We start from the raw sequence: 12,292 nt of genomic DNA on the forward strand, positions 1-12,292 counted from the left end.
CCTTAGGTTACACTCCAAGACAGATATGATACCTAACTTTAATCCCCAGCACTTGTCACCCCCTTGATCTCATGCTAGGTTACATAGATAAGCTCTTCAACTGAATTTACACTCAGATATGAACAAGAAATAAGTTGGCACAGAAGTCCTCCTCATTCTCTTTCCCCCAGTGTCAGAGCATTTGTTTTCAGTAGAAACCCAAAGCAAGCACCCAATGGACAGGTGTGTGTAGGGTATGTCATGGGGAGACATAAGAATGGCCAAAGACTCACCAAACTGTTCCCTCACTAAGAAGATCCAAGAACTGCTGAGAAAGGAAGGGGTGTATCTCTAATTCTGTGGCTCTCTGGGCTCAAAGAAAGACAATTGTCTGTTTGCATGTTTTTTAACACTGAAATGTATTACTGGCAGATCCATCTCTTGCTCCCCAGGCATGGTTTATTCTGCTTTTACTATCAAAAAAGTAAAGTCCAAAGGCAGCTCTTTGATCTATACCTGAGCTTGGGACCCCACCCCATCCTATTTATTTTCTGTATAACATTCGACATCTTATGTCACTTGCTAGTATGCTTTGCTGGTCCTTCCACATAAAACAAAAAACAAGGTGGATATCCATGGGATACTCAAAGGGAAGAGAGATATTTCAAAGTTCATAGTGGCAGGTCCGAACCATGGAGAAGAGAACAATGAGGTTATGTTTATTTGTGCTACAATAAAGACCAATTTTCCACCTGTTAGGTTTGTAATCATTTTTTCAAATTTCTTTTCAAATATGGGAGGCAAAGAAAGCATCAGTTAAAACCGGAAACATGCATCCTGGTTCTAAGAAACTAACAATAAGCCAGGAGTCTAAGAAAACTCTTTCACAACAGATTCTTGCAGATCTGTCAAGCTCAGAAGCCCAGTTTTGTCCTTGACTCTGCACTTATTGGTGTCAAATGGACCTCATTTAGATCTTCCAGGTCCCAGGATACAGAGTTCCTATGTGAACTCTGTGTTAACAGAGTTGGGCATAAAAATGGGGCAGGGAGGATGCATTTTGGGCACATTCAAAGACCTGGGGAAAAGTGTGCAGTGTGTATACAAATGCTTGATGGATTTGTGTTAAGATAAGGAAATCTGGGTTTGTGTGACTTGTTCCCCATCTGCACAAAGGTGCTTTATGGGACCCCTAGAAAGGAATCCTGCCATCTTAAGGGGGTCTCTTTTGAGAACATGTTGGCCTTCCCATAGCATGCTGTGACCATATTTATATGAATGTCTTCATTTCTGAGACTTATCTTTAGTTGGACATTCTGTATCCTCACATGCTACCTCTGTTATAACTTATTACATAGGTTATGTGGCAGTTGAGGTAAGTCAACTGGATGGATAAGTCAAATGGACTGGATATATTAGTGTCTCTAAAAGGCATCAACAATTTGCCTTCACCAAGGAAATAATTGGTTCCCCTCTTTCCTTCTACCCTCACCTTCCCTTCCTTCTTTCTACCTTCCCCCTTTGTTCTCTGCATTTCTTCCACTTTTCAGTAATATCATGTATGTTTTTATTATGCCCCAGACTGGATTTATCAGTGAAAATCAATGGACACAATGACTCAACAGTTGTGATAATTATAGTTATCTAATGCACCAAGCCTGTGCACACACATACTTTAGTCTCACAAACATTCCTATGGGAGTGGCAAAGGATGAAGTGGAGAAATGAATTCCTCGTGTTTCCCCCATCTCTGAGATTTCTGCTTCATTCTCCCCTATCAAGGCACCATTGCTCAGTGCCCATAACTCTGTTAATCCAGGGTACTAATCAGTGAACAACTGAGCTGAGAGTGTTCCTGGGAAAGACAGACACACATATAGACAACCTGCCTTACCTAACGGGTGGTTCAGGCAGAGAACCTGCCATGTCATTTGATGGGGAAGGAAAGCTGTTGGTTGCTAAGACCCTTAAGACTGTGTTTAAACCCTGATGCCTCCTCTATGCCATGCTCCATCCATATCCACAAACTGCACCCCAGAACAGAGCCTGAAGAATTCAATAGATGCAGACACTCTTTGCAGTAAACCTGGTATATAAGAGGCTTCCTAGAAAAACTCTTTCCAGATACTCTCTGCAGGCTCCAGACATGTTCTTCAACCACTACCCAAATTTAAGACCCTTTGTGGAGATTTTCCAGGTTGGTTCTCTCACCCTTGGGCATGTGTCCCAAGACCCCTTCTATTTTGATTACATATGACTTCCTTTGTGCCAACCAAGGCCCCACCTTGGCCTCCTTTTGCAATGAGCTCAAGAGTTTTATGACTTTTCAATAACATGCAGGAAGCATAGTTAGTTTTCAAACTAGGGCATCAAAGTGCTCATGATCTCCCTTCTGTCCCTCTGCATCTATAGTACCTCAACTTGACAGTGCCAGGCATTTACGCAAAGCCAGGTGTTCATGGTGCCATGTGGCCAGGTAGCAAGAGGAGTCAAAGCTCTCCAGGGCTTCTGGGAAGCTCCAGCTGCAACCTCCTCGAAATGTGCCATTATCTGGGGTTGATTCGTGAGAATGAGCACAGCATCCTCCCTATCTTGATCACCGTTTCCTCCTGTGATCAAGAAATTACTCGTTTGTCATAAACTGTCCTCTGTGATCCCAGGCTAAGAAAAACAGGTCTGAAACCATGGAGTTTTCAAATCTTTGCCCTGAGTCTTCAAAAATCATGTTGTTGAAGAAGCAGCATAAAAATCAGGGAGCAGAGACCCCAAGCATTTCTACCACTCCAAGAACCCACGTGGCGTCCCTTTGAACACGTTCATTTCCTTCCTCCAGAGAGTTGCCTTCCCTCCCTTTATGCAGATGACACGTCTCCATCTCTGTCGCAGTCCCCCTCCCTGGACTTCTGAATGTTCAATCCTGACGTGTATAATTTGGTACTTTAATATAGAGTAACATTATTTTTCATTTACTCCAATCTGCCATCAGTATCATCTTTTCATTTAACCAGTTGCAATTCTTTTTTCTCGCGCTAAATTGAAAATCCATGAGCGACAGGGAGTGCAATGTTTTAATTAGCTCATATTTTTTATATGGATTTATGTCTTTAAAGTACATTTGTGTAATTCTTCAGCTAAATTAAAAACGTCTTTCTGTGAAAGTGAGGAGGGGAAAATAGAGAGCGGAACTGTGTCATTAGCTGAGGTGGGGACAGACTGCGACATGGCGTCACCAGGGCTGATAGCTGAGTTCGGCACGACTATGCTCCGCCTCCAAAGAAGTCATTCTTTCTCAAGACTTCCCCCAAATGGCTCCAGGAGGGTTTTTCCCCCCCAAGGACCCTCATAAGGGAACATTTACCTCCAATGGACTAATCTGAAATGGAACCTGCCACTAAACAAAACAAAACCAGGAAAAAAAAGTCATCCTGATAAACACTTTTATCTGCATTTCTCTCTTTGTCTTCTTTTTTTTTTTTTTCTTAAACTATCTAGTTTAAAGCTTTGCACCAAGCTTATTCTTTTTTCTACTTTCTAGGAGACAAGTGACATTCCATGGAAAATGGGAGAAAAAGGCAGGCAGCCACTGAAATCTCTCTAATGCGTTGACACTAACTTGCCCTCTATTGTTGGAAATGAGCAGGCGCTCGTGATTGTTCATCAAACAGCTCCTAATGCAGTTAAAGCATTCAGCTATAATTTCTCCTTGCATTTATAATTACTGTCATAGACTGCACACCTCGGTGAGCAGATTAAAGCTATAAACTATTTAGCCGCGGCTCTCAGCCGAGGAACTTGATTGTCTGGCAGGAGTTATTTGTTAGGGAGCTTGACACTTCACATAAAAATGACTTGGCTTGATGAAGAACAATGCAGTTTTAGCAATGCGGGCATTTTAAATCAGTCCTTGCTGCCACGCCCTACAGGAATTGCAGGGCAGTTTGTTAAACGGAGCCACAGAGATGAGGACATGAACAAAGGTTTCCTAAATATCAGGCGGGGCCTAGTCTTGCCCTCCTGGGCCTCAGTTGTATACTCTCTCCACTGAGCAGCTCAGGTGTGGCTCCCAAAAACTTGACCATGCTGATGAGCATCTCCACTTCCCAGGCTCAGAAAGTCACAATCCTGTGCTGAATGAAGGCATTCCCCAATCTTTACTTTTTTAATTTGACTTGTTGGAGGTCCGTGAGACATTTAGAGCAGAAGGGGATTCTCTGGGACCACTTTACTGCTGTGTTAACTATGAAAAGTAAGCCAATTAGGTCATTTTCAACTCAGACATTCATCTGAATGGATTCGGGGCAAGCTTGGTTTTGCTACAGAACCACTTCCCTATCCACCACCCTCCAGGGCCATAAGTTGATGGGAATTTCTTCAGATGCTGCCACTCTGCAATAAGGGTGTGAATTCAAGGGCTTGAGAATTCACTCAAGTAGGGAGTGCACAAGCTTTCTGAGAAGTGGGGGACCTGGGGCTTTGTGGGAAGGGTTCCTGAGTTTGGATCAAGTGTTTTCTGTGTGATGGGTGATGGGTTTAGAATGCTCTGGTTAATAAACCCTCAGAGCCAAACCAAAAAGGTCAAAGCATAGAGTTTTCTTTGCAGTCTGGGAAGCTCCCAGAATCCAAAGGGACACCTAGACTTCACCTTATTCATGTCTTCTGTCCCCTCAACAATGGAGCAGCAAGGCCAGTGTTGCTAGCCAGGCATCCCTTCCAGTTCTAGGGTGCAAAACTTCTCCAGAAAATTTAACCCATATGCTTTATTGGGAGAGTTGTGTTTTCCAAGGGTGTCCTTGCCCAGAACTGATAGGGACAGAGACACTGAGGCTGGGCACATCCTGGCAAACCCAGACACATTGGTTCTCTGCTTTTCTGGTCCCAGATGCAACTCACAGAGGTCCCAGGAGACCTAATATCTGCCATGTTCCACACAGACATGAAGATCCTAGGTGTACCCCACCCTCCAGTTAACTGCCTGCTTCCCTTCATCCTTCACTTCTGTCTATCCTTTCCTCAGTCCCATTCTCCCCAGCTCTTCTATCCCTGAGTCCCTTCTGTTTTCCTTCCCTTTCTCCCTTCTATCCATCCTTCTCCTATCCCTTCTTTTCTTTCTTCTTTCATCCTTCCTCCCCCTTTCCTTCCTTCTCTTCCTCCATCACGCTCTCCATTCCTCTCTCCCTCTTCTCTTTCTTTCTTTCTTCCTATCACTGTCTAGTAGCTATCTATCAACACCCTGAACTGGACTATGATCAAGCCCTCTCCTGCTCTCAAGATACTGCTCAGCCCTCAGTTAAAGCTGAGGCTCCCCAGAATATTTTCCCTTGAGTATCGGCTTAATCCTCAGAGTACTACTGCAAGCAAGGTCTAACTTCATTTTAGAGATTCCTACAGAATTTGAGATTTAGAAAAAGAAAAAGAAGAAAAAGAAAAAGAGTGTCAGGTATGAGTCACTGGACTAATACTCAAGCTAGAGCCTAGGGTCCCTACTTGGTGAATGTGGGTGTCCAGTGTAACCAACCCCAGAGCCATGAAAGCACATGAGATTTCCACAAATTGGTGTCATAAGAATGACCACTCCACCTCAAGTCATAACAAAAATAGAAACCCCCTCAACTCTGTCCCCAAAATCTGGCTACCTGGTGAGTTGGTATATTAGCTGTGGGTAGGACAAGACCAGTTTTGGCTGATTCATTGGTGCATTGAATGTGTGCAGGACCCAGACCTGACTCAACTGGCTTATTCGTTTAACTGAGTGCAGGGCCCAGATCTGGTTTATCTGACTCATTGGTATGAATTCCGCTGTAAGCCCCTCCCAACACTCCCCCCAATACATACATACACACAGATCCAACTACCTGGTGAGTAAGTGCATTATGTGACCTGGATCACCCGATTCATTGGTACATAGCTAAGGTCCTGGAACAGATCTGGCTACTTGGTGAGTTTTTGCATTAGCTATGGGCAGTGCACAGTTCCTCACCATCTGCAGGAACTCAGCTCAAGCAGAGAGAAAGCAGTTTCTCCTCCCTGATTCCAGATTGAGTTCCAAGGAGATTCCTGCTCTCTTTTCTCCCTCGCCATCATCTCTCACCTCCTTCCTTCCAATCAGTATTCAGCAACTTTCTGTACCATTTGGGAGAGAAAGTGATTGGAGTCCCTGGGTTTCAGAGATGCACGAAGGAATGAATCCCTTCACACTGTCAAGTTCTGGGGAGAGGCGGACGCTGGTGTCAGTCCAGGCTCCCCAGCTGGTACGGCTCATCTGAGACAGGAAAGCTGAGCTGAGCGAATTCAGAGAAGTCAGGAAGAGGGAGATGAAAGAGCAAGCCTGGGGGAGAAGCACACAGAGAGGAGCCTTCTGGAAGCTAAAGGGGCCAATCTGTGTGCTAGGTCCCTCCCCAGAAGCAAGCCTCGTTTTTTAGTAATTAGACAGCAACATCTGCAGTCTCGAGTTCTGGGGCCCTGGAGGGTCCCACCCGCTCTCACTGGAGCCCCTTCCAGCCCGAAGCAGCACTGTGTGCTTCCTTAATAAGCTCACAAGTCTCGCCTCTCATCAGAAATCATTTACCTGGGCTTCCTGAAATTTCCACCGTGCTTTGCACTCCCCAATCATTCCCTGGATGATGGACAGTCTGGCCAAAATCAAGATTGACTTTACTCCTCTCTCTAAGGTAGTTTCTCAAACCTTTGTGGGGGCAGGAGAGAAAATAAAGGTGGAAGCAATATGTAGACTCTATTGAAAGTAGCTTAAAAGAGGTGTGAGCTTGACTCACATCTTTAAGCAGGCATTGCACTGAATCCATTTTTCTCTTCACTTTCTACCTATCATCATCATTATCAGAATTAAAATTTCTAATGCTCATCTTCTAAGGCCTTTCCGGGGTCTCTTGGACTAAACCCTTCTGGATATGAGATATGAAACCCCTCCAGCTTACTCACAGGGGAGAGGAAATAAAGGGGGGAAGTTGAAGATCCCCAGGAGCCCTCACTTTGGATGCAGACAACTTCCTTCCACGTGACCCTACAGCAAATCTGCGCCTGTGTCTTATGCTCCTGCTTCTCCCTGGGCTTTGCTCGTTGTCTATGGAGGGAAAAGTGATGTTTCGAGTGATGTTATTTTCAATGCTACATTACTCAATTTCACAGTCAAATAATTCTACTTTTGTTCACCGTAGGATTTTGTCATGTTTAATTGTTTATGCCATCCTCCTGCCCTCCCCCATCTTTACTGGAGGAGCTTCCACTTCCCCACTGCTATCTTCCTGGGGGTGCTCCTATGTGGGGTAACCATGGAAACGTGTCCCTCATGGAGTGTGTGTCCATTTGGCCTAGAACGCAAAGAGCCAGCTGGGCTACAATCGTCGCACAAATGCCGGAGGATGAGGCGCAGAGGAACCCTTTGGAATTGGAGGGTGGAATTGGTGGGAAGTTTCGAGAGATGGATTCTTCTAGAAATCCCATGAAGGAGGAGGATGGCAGCTGAGTTGGGGTGGGAAAGGGATTTCTGGTCTGTGAACTTGGATGGGAGATGTCTTCGAACTGAACTGGGTTAGGGGTATCCCAAGAATAAGCTGTGCAGAGCAAACCCATCCTCTGAGACTGAAGCTGCCCGCTGGGGCACACGGTAGTTACAAGGGAGACTCCCAGTGTGTCAGGAGGAAATGGAAGGTTCTAGTTCCAGTGACCTCCCAGGCAGGACACAAGATCAGGCACATTAAAGACACCAGGAGAAGATTGCTCAGCTCTTGAAAGATTCTTAGCCCTGGACTCAGACTGGGCAGGGATGTTAAAAAAAAAAAAAAATAGAGATGAGTGACAGAGGACCACAGACATGGGGCCACCCAGCCACCTAGAAAGTTCTAGGCTGATAGAAAACCAGGAGATTTAAGAGAGTCTAAGGCAGGGGTGGCAACACGCGACTCTTGAGCCGCACGCAGCTCCCGGCCAAAATGAATGCGGCTCTTTGCCTCTTATCATTATTTTGTCTACTGTGGCTCTTTGCCAAGTTTGGATTTTGTTCTGTTGCTCCTGAGGAGGGACCGCTGAGGAGAGATCTCCCAGCGCGTAGTCGGCTGCGTCATCCCGTCTCCCATCCCTCGGAAACAACTGAGGGAAACAATCCGTGTGGCACATGTTGGGTCCCATCTTGCCGTTAGTTCTTAGTGTGGAGGACGCAACACACCCTCATCATCACTGCAGGATTTTGACCCTCACTCAGAATGGCAAAATGCAATATGTGTTTAATATATTATTGTTAAAATTATATGCTTTGTGTGAGTGTTTGTCTGTTTTGGCAGGTCACTGCGTGGTGTGGCTCTCTGACTCTCACAGTTTAAAATGTTGGCTCTTTGTGTCGAATTTGTTCGCCAACCCTGGTCTAAGGGATGCAGGGAAATAAAGGAGTAAGACTGTATATGGAATGATGAAGGGAAGTGGAGGAATCGCCTGTGGAGAGGAAGCAAAGTCTCACAGCTGCAACAAAGTGTCTAGGCTCATTCCAGAAGTGCAGGAAAGAAGCCTAACTTAGAGAGGCAGAGAACCAGAGACCAGGTCAGGGGCTGGTAGGCAGGATCCTTACCCCATTCCAGGCACCTTATACTAGGTTTGAGACCCTGTGGAGATAGATAGCATCAATGGTTGTGGAACCAGAATATTCAAATATAACTCCTCTGAGACTGAGTCTGCACAGAGACAATCTTGGAGTCTAGGATTTTCCCCTAGATTGTCAATCTACCTGGTGTGGGGCCACACCCCTTCCAAGGTCCAGGAAGTTCCATACAGAGATCCATGTTGGAAGAATAAGGAAGGGAGCAGGCAGAGAGGAAAGAAGGGAGGGAAAGAAAGTGAAAGGGACAGCTTGAGGGCACTACCTGATCCCTGACTTCTGCAAACCATTTCTCAGACTCCACAAGACCACAGGGTGGGATGAAACTGTGCTCTGGATTTATACTGCCCCCCAACTAGACTTAAGGGAATATCTATATTTCCTTTGTATGTTTCTTTCTATAGAGGCATTTCTTTAATAGTTATAATTCTTAGTGTCTATTCCCATATGTAAAGGTAGCTTCCCCCATTCCTTTTTTTGGGCCTGCCTAGTAAGAAATTCTAGAAGAAAAGTCTTGGTTGGGATATGAGCTCAGGTTAAAATCAGGTTATAGAGATTGTTCAGCTTGTTATTTTTACACCATATGCACCAAGAGTATCATGTGGCATTGTTCCTTTTTGCATAGACACACTAAAATGGGAAGATTTTACATATAGAAAGAAGCTCTTTTCTAATAAGGATAGGAACTTATAATTTTTTAAACATTTGTTTATTTATTTAGGTTTTTTGGGCCACACACAGCTCATGCTCAGGGGTTATTCCTGACTCTGTGTTCAGAAATCACTACTGACAGTCTCGAGGGACCATGTGGGATGCCGGGGATTAAACCCAGGTCCATCCAGAGTTGACTGTGTGCAAGACACTTACCACTGTACTATAGCTCCAGCCTCAGAAATCATAAATTTTATAGTGCAGGGGCATCTTTCACCCTGAACATTTAGTCATGGGGACTTGACTTAGGACTCAACTGATCTGATATTGACCATCTAACCCTGAACCTCAGATCCCAATATTGGAACTGACACGATTTTCAGCACCAGCACCAGTAATCAAACTCCACCTGGCACCAATCTGCTCCAGAGGCGACACCCTGACAATGAGGAAATCTAAGGGCAGGCTAGGTAAAGTTCTACCTCACCACCTAATGGTGAGATGAAATCAGAAGACACTTCATCCTAGGATCTGTGCAAAAACCAAGATCTCTAATTACAGAAGATTGACTACGACAATCATGACTGAGCAGAACTTTTCCAGGGGTCATAAAGAAAGACTTTGTCCTAGGCTTTGTCCTAAAATCTGTGCAAAAACCAAGATCTCTAATTACAGAAGACTGACTTTGATGACCGCAACTGAGCAGAACTTTTTCTAGGACCATAAAGAAGGACCTTGGGGTTGGACAATGAACATGGCCAGAGACTGTAGTCAGTCTTATGACAATATGCTTCATGGGTGAAGACACCTTCTATCTCTTAGGCCAAGGGAATTTCCTTTTTAATTTCCCCAATGTATGCAAAATAAATAAATAAATAAATGAAAACTTGCCACAGCTGTCCCCCCCTTATTTTAATTTTATTTATATCTTCTAGATAAGGGCTCCCACCTTTTCCATAGAACCTTAGAACTTTAATCATTTTGTTCTGCCTCATATTTCTATGTCTTCCTACAAATTGAGAAAAGAAAAATAAAAAGTTAATAGAACCTAGGGGCCAAGTGATCTCAGGAGTATTGAATGGGGAAAAAGATGGTCAGATCTAAATACCCAAGCCGAAGTCAACAAAAATAGAATCAAGACACCCAAGCTATAACAAGCTAAACACAAAATGGACCTGTTACATTAGTAGTCCAGGGGCTAAGGGTGGAGGTATAGGATGCATGATGGTTAGCTATGGAAGAGAGAGGTCAACACTGGTAGTTAGAATGGCCCTAATTCTATAGTCACTATATGCCTGAAATACAACTGTGAAAGATTTGTAATTCACAATGGTCTCAATAAAATTTAAGAGAGAGAGAGAGAGAGAGAAAGAGAAAGGATGGTAAAAGGGAAGGGGAGAGAAATTGGAGAGAAGGGAGAAGGAACAAAAAAGAGGGAAGGAAAGAGAGAAGGAAGGAAGGAAGGAAGGAAGGAAGGAAGGAAGGAAGGAAGGAAGGAAGGAAGGAAGGAAGGAAGGAAGGAAGGAAGGAAGGAAGAAAAGGAGGGAGGGAGGGAAGGAAGGGAGGGAGGGACAGTTGAAAGAAAAGGAAGGACAGTCGCAGATACAGAACTTCTCTTGATGTACCCTTTGTGTGAAATGACTATAACTCCAATCACTCATCAAAGTAGATCTGATGAGTAAAGCCTTTAGCACAGCTTCCAGCATGTTCTAGAAACCTCTGTGATAGACTCCCAGGCCCTGCATAGATGGCAGTAACATGAAGACATAGGAAACATCCCCTCCCCCATCCCCATAAAATGATTTGTCTGACCACCAAGTTCTATTCTCCGCCTCTCCAAATGTCCACGGAAATACAGTGTCTTGCAGGGGATGAAAATAGGACTATCCACTCTTTTTTAAAAATAGTTATTATTATTTTATCTTTTTATAGCATCAACCCAGGAGGTGTCAGGGTGCAGGGCAGGGGATGGAACTCAGGGCCTCACCCCTGTCCTGCTTTGGTACCCCCTCCTGGCCCAGGAACTGCAGGCCAGTACGGAGCATAGGAAGGTCATTTACTATGGGCAGATTGGGGGAATAGGGATCAGAGGAACAGTGTGTAGGACCCTCAGAGACACTTGTGCCTTTTCATAGAAAACACCTCAGGAGTTCGGTATCCTAGCTAAACATGTAGAGGGTTTTAAGGAGGCATCTAACTGTTGACCACTCTTGGAAGATAGGATGATGCTCCAGTTCAACTTCCTAGAAAGACAATGAGGAGGTCACCAGGCAAGGGCTATCATCTGCTTTCTTTATAAAGAACCTGGAGCAGCTGAGTGGAATTGAGTGGAAGAATGCAGTAGAGGTGCTGGAGACCTTTGTGGGCCACAAGGAGAGCAGAAGCTGGTGTTGACCAAGTTTGCAGCAGAAGAGACTGAGTGTGGATGGTCTAGAAAGAAGGTGGACCCTATCAGAAGACTTGTACCCTCAAAATACACTGATTCCATTTGCTGGAGCCTGAGTAGGCTTTGAACCACGTTTCTCTGCCCTGGCATACCCCCAAATACTAGGCACATAACAACCTGTCCCACAAGAAGAATCTATTTTGATAAAAGTCCATTCACCCTACTTTTTTTTTATTCCCCTGGAATTTTGAAGTACAAGACATAAGGCCCCTGCTATGCCCACCTTCTTGTTTTACACTCTAATTTTATTCTCTTCTCCCTTGTTCTACAACCTGATGCTCCCCTTTTGCTCCCCACTTAACAACACTAAATGGTCCTGACTCTTTGGAAGACTTACTGGTGTATGGTGGTAGAGGAACATGTTGTTTCCTCAAGAGGATTCCAGAGCCTTTGTGGCCTCTCTAGACAGCTGGGACCTTCCAGAACAATTGATTCCATTTGGCAACAGGGGCTGTGTTGCACAAAGGAAGACTGATGTTGATGCCAATAGATTTATAGTCCATAATTCTTAGCTCCTGATGCTGGGACAGATAAGGAAATGGCTAGCCCCCAAACTGAATGCCTGATCTAGTCTAGGCATCAGCCTTCTGCAAAGGGGGTAAATACAAAGCCAT

General features: G+C 44.6%; 1 protein-coding gene across 1 annotated transcript in view; it reads left to right on the forward strand.

The window, feature by feature from the left end:
• TSHZ2 (teashirt zinc finger homeobox 2) overlaps nucleotides 1–12,292 on the forward strand; it is a 450,994-nt gene that overhangs the window by 245,721 nt on the left and 192,981 nt on the right. The gene's annotated exons all lie outside the window — the stretch shown is intronic.

The sequence above is a fragment of the Suncus etruscus genome, chromosome 9 (assembly GCF_024139225.1).
Source record: "Suncus etruscus isolate mSunEtr1 chromosome 9, mSunEtr1.pri.cur, whole genome shotgun sequence".
NCBI lineage: Eukaryota > Metazoa > Chordata > Mammalia > Eulipotyphla > Soricidae > Suncus > Suncus etruscus.